The sequence below is a fragment of the Aquarana catesbeiana genome, linkage group LG05, assembly GCF_042186555.1.
Source record: "Aquarana catesbeiana isolate 2022-GZ linkage group LG05, ASM4218655v1, whole genome shotgun sequence".
Lineage (NCBI taxonomy): Eukaryota > Metazoa > Chordata > Amphibia > Anura > Ranidae > Aquarana > Aquarana catesbeiana.
The window spans coordinates 529,379,145-529,392,360 of NC_133328.1; the positions used below are offsets into that span (position 1 = coordinate 529,379,145).

Here is a 13,216-nt window from a genome sequence, read left to right on the forward strand (position 1 = left end):
TGTTCCCAGGTCTACTTACAAAGCTTACAATCCCCAGTTAGTAATTGCAGAGAAGAAAGATTCATACCCAAGATCATTCAGTGTGATTTAGTCTCCGTTTCCACTAGTGCAATTTTCCATGTGACTTTGGGCACAAAGTCACATTACAAGTCGCAGCCCATTGATTTCAATAGCACCCGTTCCAATCTATGTGACTCAAAGCTGCAGCGACTCTGAAAAGGTACCTGCACTACTCTGATGCAAATCCGAATGTGACTCCGACCCAGAGTGTAAATTTGGATCAAAGTCGCATTCAAAGCTGCACCACAGTCGCACTAAAGTTGCACCTCACAGTCACACTCTAAATCATGCGACTTTGGAGTTGCACCAGTGGAAACGTAGCTCTGGGCCCACAGGTGCATTTCAATCACAAAGTTTGGCCTAATCTCAGTCACGGGTCAACTTTTTGCAGAGAGGCACATGTCCTTTCCCACTGCCTCCACGATTCCAAATAGAGCCCTTATAATTCGCACTTAAAATTTAATTTTATATATACACATTATTCAAAATCAGTCTCATCAAAGTATTAGTATAGACCAAAGGTAAAAAGGAAAGTTCTGAAAAGTTTGTTAGTCTGGGTATTCAGATAGGAAACGGGTGAAAACAGAAGATATAAAAAAACGCTTAGCGTTTCTGGAGTTAGGACTGTATAGACCAGCTCTGTCTTCCATACAAGAAATAACATTAACCCAAACGTTAAACTTTCTCACACAGGGCACCATCTGTAATGGATATTACGGATAGAATTAAAAACAAATAACTGTGCGAAAAGAATAACAATCAAATTTATTTATACAGAAAAGAAACGTTAGAATAATCAGATATTACCAAATATAACGTAGTGATGTTACAAATAATGGACATACAAATGCTATCAGTGTATCAAGGCAAATCCTAGGACAGAAAAAGTTAGAGAAAGGGAAAGAGAAATAAGATAATATGGATATGTTACACAGAGAGATCTTACGTGACCATGTTTTGTCTTCTAGGAGGCTTAGAGACTGAGCCAGGGGTGTGTATTCTGATATACAGTGGGAACGGAAAGTATTCAGACCCCCTTTAATTTTTCACCCTTTTTAATTTTTTTTTTTTTGGCGCGGGGTTCCCCTTAAAATCCATACCAGACCTGAAGGGTCTGGTATGGAATTTAGGGGGAACCCCACGTCATTTTTTTTTTAAATTTTGGCCGGGGTTCCCCTTAATATCCATACCAGACCTGAAGGGCCTGGTATGGAATTTAGGGGGACCCCCACGTCATTTTTTTTTTTTTATTTTGGTTCGGGGTTCCCCTTTGGGGAATTCCCATGCCGTTTTTATCAATGAACTTCTATGTGTATTGTCGGCAATGCAATAGCCGCGGGTAGTTTTAAATGAGTTTTTTCCTTCAAAATGTCATTTTGCTGTCAGACTGTTCTAAACACAGGAAACATGCGCCCCTTTACAGGCATACTATAGACACCCCCCAGGTACGAAATTTAAAGGGATATTACACTTTTATTGATTGACTTTAAGTATTATTAAAATCACTGCTCCTGAAAAAACGGCTGTTTTTAAAACTTTTTTTTGCATTGATCCATGTTCCCTGGGGCAGGACCCAGGTCCCCAAACACTTTTTATGACAATAACTTGCATATTAGCCTTTAAAATTAGCACTTTTGATTTCTCCCATAGACTTTTAAAGGGTGTTCCGCGGCATTCGAATTTGCCGCGAACACCCCAAATTGTTCGCTGTTCGGTGAACTTGCGAACAGCCAATGTTCGAGTCGAACATGAGTTCGACTCGAACTCGAAGCTCATCCCTAGTGATGTTACAAATAATTGACATACAAATGCTATCAGTGTATCAAGGCAAATCCTAGGACAGAAAAAGTTAGAGAAAAGGAAAGAGAAATAAGATAATATGGATATGTTACACAGACAGATCTTACGTGACCATGTTTTGTCTTCCATGAGGCTAAGAGACTGAGCCAGGGGTGTGTATTCTGATATACAGTGGGAACGGAAAGTATTCAGACCCCCTTTAATTTTTCACTCTTTGTTATATTGCAGCCATTTGCTAAAATCATTTAAGTTCATTTTTTCCTTATTAATGTACACACAGCACCCCATATTGACAGAAAAACACAGAATTGTTGACATTTTTGCAGATTTATTAAAAAAGAAAAACTGAAATATCACATGGTCCTAAGTATTCAGACCCTTTGCTGTGACACTCATATATTTAACTCAGGTGCTGTCCATTTCTTCTGATCATCCTTGAGATGGTTCTACACCTTCATTTGAGTCCAGCTATGTTTGATTATACTGATTGGACTTGATTAGGAAAGCCACACACCTGTCTATATAAGACCTTACAGCTCACAGTGCATGTCAGAGCAAATGAGAATCATGAGGTCAAAGGAACTGCCTGAAGAGCTCAGAGACAGAATTGTGGCAAGGCACAGATCTGGCCAAGGTTACAAAAAAATTTCTGCTGCTCTTAAGGTTCCTAAGAGCACAGTGGCCTCCATAATCCTTAAATGGAAGATGTTTGGGACGACCAGAACCTTTCCTAGAGCTGGCCATCCGGCCACATTGAGCTATTCGGGGAGAAGAGCCTTGGTGAGAGAGGTAAAGAAGAACCCAAGATCACTGTGGCTGAGCTCCAGAGATGCAGTCGGGAGATGGGAGAAATTTGTAGAAAGTCAACCATCACTGCAGCCCTCCACCAGTCAGGGCTTTATGGCAGAGTGGCCCGGCGGAAGCCCCTCCTCAGTGCAAGACACATGAAAGCCTGCATGGATTTTGCTAAAAAAACACCTGAAGGACTCCAAGATGGTGAGAAATAAGATTCTCTGGTCTGATGAGAACAAGATAGAACTTTTTGGCCTTAATTCTAAGTGGTATGTGTGGAGAAAACCAGGCATTGCTCATCACCTGTCCAATACAGTCCCAACAGTGAAGCATGGTGGTGGCAGCATCATGCTGTGGGGGTGTTTTTCAGCTGCTGGGACAGGGTGACTGGTTGCAATCGGGGGAAAGATGAATGCAGCCAAGAACAGGGATATCCTGGATGAAAACCTTCTCCAGAGCTCAGGACCTCAGACTGGGCCGAAGGTTTACCTTCCAACAAGACAATGACCCTAAGCACACAGCTAAAATAACGAAGGAGTGGCTTCACAACAACTCTGTGACTGTTCTTGAATGGCCCAGCCAGAGCCCTGACTTAAACCCAATTTAGCATCTCTGGAGAGACCTAAAAATGGCTGTCCACCAACGTTTACATCCAACCTGACAGAACTGGAGAGGATCTGCGAGGAGGAATGGCAGAGGATCCCCAAATCCAGGTGTGAAAAACTTGTTGCATCTTTCCCAAAAAGACTCATGGCTGTATTAGATCAAAAGGGTGCTTCTACTAAATACTGAGCAAAGGGTCTGAATACTTAGGACCATGTGATATTTCAGTTTTTCTTTTTTAATAAATCTGCAAAAATGTCAACAATTCTGTGTTTTTCTGTCAATATGGGGTGCTGTGTGTACATTAATGAGGAAAAAAATGAACTTAATTGATTTTAGCAAATGGCTGCAATATAACAAAGAGTGAAACATTTAAGGGGATCTGAATACTTTCCGTCCCCACTGTATACACACTAGTAAAAACCCACCCCTCCTCACCCCCTTCCATATGCTAAGACTGCTACATTCCCTCAAGGGTGGGAGGTTGAAGAGAGTCCTATTCCCTCACATAAGCCAGGTGGCCACACTTGGTCAATGGGAGGTCATTACATGTCATAAAAAACAAGAGAGCTTGGCTTGCTTCTATATCCCCTCTTTGCCCAATCCTATTTAAGTAAAACATGTTTGGTAACATTACCACTCTGTTAGAGGTCATCCTCACAGCCCCCAAGTGATTCCCTCTGGGCAAGGGACAGTACATCTATAAACCAGGTAGTATAGTGGACACTATAAACAGAGCTTCCTAAATACTAACTCTAGAAAACATACCAGAGCTGTTTTATGATGTCAGCTGTTCTCAGAATGTCCAGGCAGTTTTCTGACACACTGTTTAAGCCATATTGTATGTCCATTTATTAATGCTGATTATCATTGAAGGTAAAAATCATAGGCCACACATTCCCACATCATGTGTTTGGTGTCTTTGAGGAAGGCATGTCTTAAGGACTAATGGCTGAAGGAAAGAGTCCTACCCTAGATGAAATAGAATTGATTCCATTTAATATAGGCCTTCCAGGAGGGTTGGCACTATCTTAATGGATCTTTGGTAGGCAGTATATTATGGGAGTCCTACAAAACAGGTTTAAGTAGGGGCATTGAAATTCTGGGGCATTGAAAGAGTCACAAAACATTGGAGAGGAGGAAATTTTAAACGCCAACTTAGCCTCAGGGGAATCCCTTAGGATACATAAGACAAAAGTTTTAGTACCAGCAGACTTGAATGTTGATTTTGATGTAAATTGCTTTATATCTGATCGTTAAGGTTATATTGTATGCTAATGTATGCGATTATATATATATTGGTGTTGTATATGAGGATCAATGAGGACGCGGGTTGATGTGCTAGTATAATGAAAGATCTCTTTTATCATAATTAATTAATGGATTGAGATCATTTTATCATAATTAAATAATTGATATAAATACTGGTAATAATAAATAATAATTTTATTATATGCATTTTTTGTATATATTTTGTATTAATTATTGTGTGTCTATTGGTCCGTTCAGGGTGTGAGTTATGGTGCATTTTTTTGCCCTCTCTTCAGGTTTGAATAACCATCTGAGAGGTACAGTATGCACTTTATTCATCCTGATGTACTTAGTGAGGCACATTAATGCACTTTGATAGATATATCTTGCCAAGGATGTTTTTTGTTGGCATTTGACTCTAATTGTTGGGTCACTCCCTGGTTTACCAGTGAGATAGCAGGGCCACTGAGTTAATCTACCAGGTGCAGTATTTATTTATGTAGGTGTCAGCCACAAGCGTTTTTATTGTTTATGTAAATCTGAGTGCTAGGTCACATCCTGTTTCATTCTGGGAGTTGTTTGTGTTGCCGTGGCAATATATCACGTGCAATAATCTAAGTGGCCTCAGGTGTCGGCTCATGATATTTAAAGCGGGTGTCTCACGTCATTCCATCACCGCTGATGAAGTCCCGCCCCCAGGGACGTAACGCGTACAGAAACACGTGACTAGCGTGACGTCACCCGCATCATATCGTTGATCCTCGAGAATTTGTTTTACTGTTTGCCTTTTCACCGTGCACTGAGGAACAGTGCTTTATTTGTAAGTGCGATCTTCACTTTTTAAATAAATCTCTTTTTATCATATGGAGTACACTATATTGTGTTACTTATATTACATGTACAAACCAGAGCCTATGGTCAGAGCACAGGGGATACTGCAACCACCAGTGTGTGTACTTCTCCAGTATCCATCATAACCAGTGACCCAGCTGTCTCTCCCTTATAAGGGAACTGCCTGTTTGACCTGTCTGATTTACTCAGGGGTCCATGCTTTGAGGTGAGCTGCTAGGAGTGTTGTTGGTGGAGGTTGGCACATGATCACCCTGTATTGCATCTATAGAAGCACTTTTATGGACACTTGGTGGTGTTTGATTGCTTTCATTAATTTTTACTGAGAACATCATGACCTCTTTTACCATTTAACATTTATTATGTGTTTGTGTGTTTTTGCGCTGCACTGCTTTTCTATTTTATACCGCTTTTTGGGATTTAATAGTTTGACCCTCAGTGTTCAGCTGCTGTTAGGATTTGTTTGTGCTGATTGATCTGTTTTATACACATATAAAAAGATATCCAAGGAATTGAGAATCCCAATCAGAAGTGTTCAAACTCTAATCAAGAAGTGGAAAATGAGGGGCTCCGTTGAAACCAAACCAAGGTCAGGTAGACCAACTAAAATATCAGCCACAACTGCCAGGAAAATTGTTTGAGATGCAAAGAAAATACAGGACTCTCTGAAAACATGTGGTGTGGCTATTTTAGGATGCACAATAAGGAGGCACTTGAAGAAAGATGGGCTGCATGGTCGAGTTGCCAGAAGAAAGCCATTACTACACAAATGCCACAAAGTATCCCGCTTACAATACTCCAAACAGCACAGAGACAAGCCTCAAACCTTCTAGAACAAAGTCATTTGGCGTAATGAGACCAAAATTTGAGCTTTTTGGCCACAACCATAAACACTACCTTTGGAGAGGAGTCAACAAGGCCTATGTTGAAAGGTACACCATTCCTACTGTGAAACACGGAGGTGGATCACTGATGTTTTGGGTATGTGTGAGCTACAAAGGCACAGGAAATTTGGTCAAAATTGATGGCAAGATGAATGCAGTATGTTAGCAGAAAATAGTGGAGGAACATTTGCATTTATCAGCCAGGAAGCTGTGCATGGGACGTACTTAGACATTACAACATGACTATGATCCAAAACACAAGGCCACGTCGACCTGTCATTGGCTACAGCATTATAAAGTGAAGGTTCTGGAGTGGCCATCTCAGTCTCCTGACCTCAATAATATTGAGCCACTTTGGGGAGATCTCAAACGTGCAGTTCATCCAAGACAGCCGAAGAATTTCCAGGAACTGGAGGCTTTTTGCCAAGAGGAATGGGCAGCTTTACCATCTGAGAAGATAAAGAGCCTCATCCACAAATACCACAAAAGACTTCCAGCTGTCATTGATACAATACACGGTATTAAGAACTGGGGTATGTAAACTTTTGATCAGGGTCATTTGGGTAGTTTCTGTTGTCATTATAATTTAAAAAGAGTAAACACAGTTGATTGATAATAAATGGCTTCAGCCAAACACTAACTATAAGTGAAAGAAAAGTTTTTGTGTTATCAATGATGTTCTTTGAAAAATGGCCAAGAAATCATTAAATTCTGCCAGGATGAGCACAACTGTATATTGTTTGTTGATCCATACTTTGATGTAGAGACTTACATAGTCACACACACATAAATGTTTTTTTCTTCCCTCATGGTCAAGCTATGGTTATCATGATTTATTCATGTGTACATGTAATAATAATACCTTACACTAATTTCTAGATGTTATTGGATACTTGTGTCTCTCTATACATATGGATATATAGATATATGTCTGTGCTTGTACACATGTATCTTTACAGTAGTTTTCATTTATGATTATTATCACAAATTTCTATCTATGTGTGTATATATATATATATCTATATATATATATATCTATATATATATATAGATATATATATAGTCTCAGATAAACTACGTCTCAAGGTATATATCACTGATGATCTACTGTATTACAAATTGGTTATATTGCTGGTTATTTATTTTATACCTTAATGGCTTTTAAAATTATATTTATTAATGTTTTGTATTAATGATAGGTTTCTATTGTATGGTAGTTGTGTGTGTGTGTGTGTGTATGTTCTGCTGTTGTTCTGTGTTAACTGCATTCAGGTAAATAGCAATGTAGCGGCTCTATTCTGTTTATTGGCCGATGACTCTCGCTGTGCAGAGCATTTAAATTTGATCCTCTCTCCCCTCCATATCACTTGAGAAAGGAGCGCATGCATCCGTACAAGATTTGCACATGCTCTGAAACACGTTGTGGTTCTCTCTCCTTACCCCGGTGACGTCACACTCCTACTGGCACTGCGCCTCAAGCTGGTCCCATCCAACTTATGCGGAACTACTCAGGTTTTTGCCAGCTTCTTCCTGATTCAGCGTGGTCATTGCGGCGGGTACACTCTTTCTAATGGGAGGTGCTGAGGACTCTTCCCAGCAGGTTCCTTTCCCCAGATGAGCTTATTTTTCTTAAACTTAATGTGAGTGTTCATTTGACTGCTTGCAATTGTACATAATAAATATTGCACTTAGAGGCGCTTTTTCTGTTTTCCTTTCAAGTTTTACCTCAGAGCTGGCTTAACTTCAGAGAAAAGCTTTGCCCTTAGTGCATGCCCTCCATTCAAGATTCATCATTAAGACTTGTCATCCATTTGTCCATAGACCTTTACCCCTCCATTCCCTTGTCATGGACTTTTTAGACTTATTTCCTATTTATTGTATGCTATTTATGTAAATATTCTGTGCGCTGGCATTTAAATCTGTACCATAGTAACTAATGAACAGTTTCATTAACACATTTAGGGTGTGTTTGCTTCCTTACAGTTCACGTATACTGTTCCTTGTCTGTAAAATATTACAATAGCATCAAACCAATGAAGCTGAAGTTATCTTCTTATTCGGCCAGCTTCTTATTCGACTGCAGAAGTTGTCTCCTTATTCGATCAGCTTCTTTATTAAGGTTGGATCTTTATTCGCAAAAGTGATTATTTACTAAACAATCATCTGCAATGTTTATAATACAATTGTGAACTTTAACAACAATTTGATGTCCCTAAATGCCATGTATTTAAAGGGGTAATTCTGAATAAATATCTGAAAACCATCTTGGCTCACCCAAATTCCACATGTTTTATACTCATTGGGCATCCTACTATTAGTTAAAGTTCAATTTGGCCCTAGCCAAGTGATATAAATCATAAAATATGGCACCAAACATGGCACCATGACAGCCATGCACTTCAATGGGAAATTCTGAATAAGGAACCAAGATATTCCTATATGAAAACCACTTTGGCTCACTCAAATTCCACTTGTTTTATACTCATTGGGCATCCTACTATATAGGAAAGTTCAAATTGGCCCGAGCCAAGTGATGGAAATCCTAAAATATGGCATCTTGACAGCCATGAATTTCAATGGGAAATTCTGAATAAGAAGTCAAGCTATTCCTATATGAAATCCATCTTGGCTCACCCAAATTCCACTTGTTTTATACTCATTGGACATCCTACTATATAGGAAAGTTCAATTTGGTCCGAGCCAAGTAATGGAAATCATAAAATATGGCACCAATCTTGTCTGCCTTTCACCCATGCATTTCAATGGGAAATTCCGAATAAGAAGCCAAGCTATTGCTATATGAAAACCATCTTGGCTCACCCAAATTCCACTTGCTTTATACTCATTGGGCATCCTTCTATTAAAGTTCAATTTGGCCCGAGCCAAGTGATAGAAATCCTAAAATATGGCACCTTGATAGCCATACATTTCAAAGGGAAATTCCGAATAAGAAACCAATATATTCCTATATGAAATCCAACTTGGCTCACCCAAATTCCACTTGTTTTATACTCATTGGGCATCCTACTATATAGGAAAGTTCAATTTGGCCCAAGCCAAGTAATGGAAATACTAAAAAATGGCACCAAACGTGGCACCACGACAGCCATGCATTTCAATGGCAAATTCCCAATAAGAAGCCAAGCTATTCTTATATGAAAACCATCTTGGCTCACCCAAATTCCACTTGTTTTATACTCATTGGGCATCCTACTATATAGGAAAGTTTAATTTGGCTCGAGCCAAGTGATAGAAATCATTAAATATGACACCAAACTTGTCACCCTGTCATCATGCATTTCCCAATGAAATGCATGGATGACAAGTTTGGTGCCATATTTTATGATTTCCGTCACTTGGCTCAGGCCAATTTGAACTTTCCTATATTGTAGGATGCCCAATGAGTATAAAACAAGTGGAATTTGTTTGAACCAAGACGGATTTCATATAGGAATATCTTGGTTCCTTATTCAGAATTTCCCATTGAAATGCATGGCTGTCAAGATGCCAGATTTCTATCACTTGGATTGGGCCAAACTGAACTCTCCTATATAGTAGGATGCCCAATGAGTATAAAACAAGTGGAATTTGGGTGAGCCAAGATGGATTTCATGTAGGAATATATCGGTTTCTTATTTGGAATTTCCCATTGAAATGTATGGCTGTCAAGATGCCATATTTTAGGATTTCTATCACTTGGCTTGGGCCAAATTGAACTTTCCTATATAGTAGGATGCCCAGTGAGTATAAAACAAGTTGAATTTTGGTGAGCCAAGATGGTTTTCATATAAAAATAGCTTGGCTTCTTATTTGGAATTTCCCATTGAAATGCATGGTGACAGGGTGACAAGTTTGGTGTCATATTTTATGATTTCCATCACTTGGCTCGGGCCAAATTAAACTTTCCTATATAGTAGGATGCCCAATGAGTAAAAAACAAGTGGAATTTGGGTGAGCCAAGATGGTTTTCATATAAGAATAGCTTGGTTTCTTATACGGAATTTACCATTGAAATGCATGGCTGTCATGGTGCCACGTTTGGTGCCATTTTTTAGTATTTCCATCACTTGGCTCGGCCCAAATTGAACTTTCCTATATAGTAGGATGCCCAATGAGTATAAAACAAGTGGAATTTGGGTGAGCCAAGATGGATTTCATATAGGAATAGCTTGGTTTCTTATTCAGAATTTCCCATTGAAATGTATGGCTGTCAAGGTGCCATATTTTAAGATTTCTTTCACTTGGCTCGGTCCAAATTGAACTTTCCTATATTGTAGGATGCCCAATGAGTATAAAACAATTTAATTTTGGTGAGCCAAGATGGTTTTCATATAAGAATAGCTTGGCTGCTTATTCAGAATTTCCCATTGAGATGCATGGCTGTCAAGGTGCCATATTTTAGGATTTCCATCACTTGGCTCAGGCCAAATTGAACTTTAACTAATAGAAGGATGCCCAATGAATATAAAACAAGTGGAATTTGGGTGAGCCAAGATGGATTTCATACAGGAATAGCTTGGCTTCTTATTTGGAATTTCCCATTGAAATGCATGGCTGTCAAGGTGCCATATTTTAGGATTTAGATCACTTGGCTCGGGCCAAATTGAACATTCCTATATAGTAGGATGCCCAATGAGTTTAAAACAAGTGGAATTTGGGTGAGCCAAGATGGTTTTCATATAGGAATATCTTGGTTTCTTATTCAGAATTTCCCATTGAAATGCATGGCTGTCATGGTGCCATGTTTGATGCCATTTTTTAGTATTTCCATCACTTAGCTCGGCCCAAATTGAACTTTCCTATATATTAGGATGCCCAATGAGTATAAAACAAGTGGAATTTGGGTGAGCCAAGATGGATTTCATATAGGAATAGCTTGGTTTCTTATTCAGAATTTCCCATTGAAATGTATGGCTGTCAAGGTGCCATATTTTAAGATTTCTTTCACTTGGCTCGGGCCAAATTGAACTTTCATATAGAGCCCTTTCACACTGGGGCGGGGGCGGCGTCGGCGGTAAAACGCCGCTATTATTAGCGGCGTTTTACCGTCGGTATGCGGCCGCTAGCGGGGCGGTTTCACCCCCGCTAGCGGCCGAGAAAGGGTTAAATACCACCGCAAAGCGCCTCTGCAGAGGCGCTTTGCCGGCGGTATAGCCGCGCCATCCCATTGATTTCAATGGGCAGGAGCGGTAAAGGAGCGGTATACACACCGCTCCTTCACCGCTCCGAAGATGCTGCTGGCAGGACTTTTTTTACCGTCCTGCCAGCGCATCGCTCCAGTGTGAAAGCCCCGAGGGATGAAAGTAGCGGCACTTTCGGGTCGGTTTGCAGGCGCTATTATTAGCGCAATAGCACCTGCAAACCGCCCCAGTGTGAAAGGGCTCATATAGTAGGATGCCCAATGAGTATAAAACAAGTGCAATTTTGGTGAGTCAAGATGGTTTTCATATAATAATAGCTTGGCTTCTTATTCAGAATTTCCCATTGAAGTGCATGGCTGTCAAGGTGCCATATTTTAAGATTTCCATCACTTGGCTCAAGCCAAATTGAACTTTAACTAATAGAAGGATGCCCAATAAGTATAAAACAATTGGAATTTGGGTGAGCCAAGATGGATTTCATATAGGAATAGCTTGGCTTCTTATTTGGAATTTCCCATTGAAATGCATGGCTGTCAAGGTGCCATATTTTAGGATTTAGATCACTTGGCTCGGGCCGAATTAAACTTTCCTATATAGTAGGATGCCCAATGAGTTTAAAACAAGTGGAATTTGGGTGAGCCAAGATGGTTTTTGTCATGAATATCTTGGTTTCTTATGCAGAATTTCCCATTGAAATGCACGGCTGTCTTGGTGCCATGTTTGGTGCCATATTTTATGATTTATATTACTTGGCTTGGGCCAAATTGAATTTTAACTAATAGTAGGATGCCCAATGAGTATAAAATATGTGGAATTTGGGTGAGCCAAGATGGTTTTCAGATATTTATTCAGAATTACCTTTTTAAATAAATGGCATTTAGGGAGATAGAATTGTTGTTAAAGTTCACAATTTTTTTTTAAACATTGCAGATGATTGTTTAGTAAATAATCACTTTTGCGAATAAAGATCCAACCTGAATAAGAAGCTGGCTGAATAAGGAGCCAACTTCTGCATTCAAATAAGAAGCTGGCCGAATAAGAAGATAACTTCAGCTTCATATCAAACCAGCATTGTCCTAAACATACATGGAAGTTCTTTTTTCACTACACATAATTAGGTATGAGGTTTGGGTTTACCACTACCATGGATTTGGCAGAAAAGTTGACAGGTTTGTCACCACAAATATGAAACAACCTTCTGTATAATGCAATGCACAGCCTTCCCCAGGTCAGCAGTTATAAATGGATAAATCAGCCCACTTTCTAAAAAGGGAAGGGGGTTTGCATCATCCATATTGTCAGCATCTGTTGGTACTGTAGGGAGAGCTGACAAGTCTATGCAGGGAGAGAGATTTTTTTATTTTGGCATTAGTATACGATCTCCTCCGCCTTGGTAGTACATGGCTTCCCATACCTTTTATTTCACAATAGCTTGCCTCTTAACACTACAAATGGCCAGAATTTATTTACCGTATATACTCAAGTATAAGTCGATCCGAGTATAAGTCAAGGCCCCTAATTTACCACAAAAAACTGTGAAAAACGTATTGACCCGAGTATAAGACGAGGGTGAGAAATGCAGAGGGTCAACAATGCCCATCTGCAGCTGCATGCCTCCCTGTGTCCTGTGCAGCCTACCGATATCCTGTGCATGTGTCCTGTGTCCTGTACATATGCATGTGTCCTGTACATGTGTCCTGTACATGTGTCCTGTACATGTGTGTCCTGTAAATGTGTGTCCTGTGTCCCTGTGTCCTGTACATGTCCTGTGTGCATGTGTCCTGTGTGCATGTGCAGCCTACCTGTGTCCTGTGCAGCCTCCCTGTGGCGACCTCC

General features: G+C 39.9%; 1 protein-coding gene across 2 annotated transcripts in view; it reads left to right on the forward strand.

Moving 5' to 3' along the window:
- LOC141145230 (NXPE family member 1-like) overlaps nt 1-13,216 on the forward strand; it is a 334,823-nt gene that overhangs the window by 161,936 nt on the left and 159,671 nt on the right. The window lies entirely within an intron of this gene.